General features: G+C 46.5%; 1 pseudogene across 1 annotated transcript; it reads right to left on the bottom strand.

The window, feature by feature from the left end:
* Positions 1–268: 268 nt before the first annotated feature.
* Positions 269–440, bottom strand: LOC307050253 (DNA-directed RNA polymerases I, II, and III subunit RPABC4-like; annotated as a pseudogene). The gene has a single exon. The product of its transcript is annotated as a DNA-directed RNA polymerases I, II, and III subunit RPABC4-like (transcript).
* Positions 441–1,034: the final 594 nt, after the last annotated feature.

Raw genomic sequence — 1,034 nt, 5'->3', positions numbered from 1 at the left:
AAAAATAATCTCTCTATACAGTATAAACTTTTCTTCTTTTTTTTTTTTTTTTTTGCCCGCGCCTTGCGGCTGGCAGGATCTTAGTTCCCCGACCAGGGATCAAACCCCGGGCCCAATATAAACTATTAATAGATACCCAAATACAATATGGTTTTTCAAATGAAATCATGTGTATAGCATTGTATTCATAAAGTACACTAATCAAAAGCTATACAACATTAACAGCAAATCCAAATCCAAATGGAGATATTCCTCTGAATTACACATTTCATCGAGCGTCAGAAACCACCAGTCTTTTAGTCCTTGTGCATTATTCTGTACCTGCATTCTCTGCATGGGATTGGATCCCTGGATTTTATTTCATTTTCTGTGGGACATTCTCCACAGATGTGTGTCATCATCTGCTGCTTTGGGAGTTGCACGTCCTTCTGGGTGTCCATTGTTGTCCCTACACAGCACGGAGAAACTTGTCTACGCCTCCAAACAGATTCCCGCTCACTGCTGTGTCCTGCTGGGCTTTGACCGTGGATGAGCTGGACTTCTCCAGTGCCTGCCTGCTCCAGCTTGACAATTCTTTGCTTCTGTGGCTGCGTCCTAAATGCAACCCAAGCTGGACACTGACTAGGAAGAACAGGGCCACCCTTGCTTCTTTACTAGCTGTGTGACCTTGGACAGGTGACCTAACGTCTCTGAGCCACAGTGGGGAAACAGGCCTGGCTTTCAGGGCACTTGTAAGAATGAGGTGAGGTTCTGTATGTAAAGCAGCTTAGCTTGGCGCCAGGGGAAGGAAGGGGCGGGCCCTAGCCCACAGTCAGAGACCTGGGTTCTATTTATCTCTGCCAACTCCATGTGACCTTGGGTAAGTCAGTCCCCTCTGGGTTGAAATGGACTTATTTTGTGATATCTGTGAAAAATACCCCCCAAAAAGTCACAACATGGCCCATTTCGCTAGTTTCTACATGGCCTTTTATCTGTAACTTGCAGTAGCATCCAGGGGCTCAGGACCCAGGGTGGGGAGACTGCAGACCAAGGAG

Source organism: Hyperoodon ampullatus (genome assembly GCF_949752795.1).
Source record: "Hyperoodon ampullatus genome assembly, chromosome: 3".
Classification (NCBI taxonomy): domain Eukaryota; kingdom Metazoa; phylum Chordata; class Mammalia; order Artiodactyla; family Ziphiidae; genus Hyperoodon; species Hyperoodon ampullatus.
The sequence above is the reverse complement of the archived record's forward strand: the minus strand, read 5'-3'. Positions and strand labels throughout refer to the sequence as shown.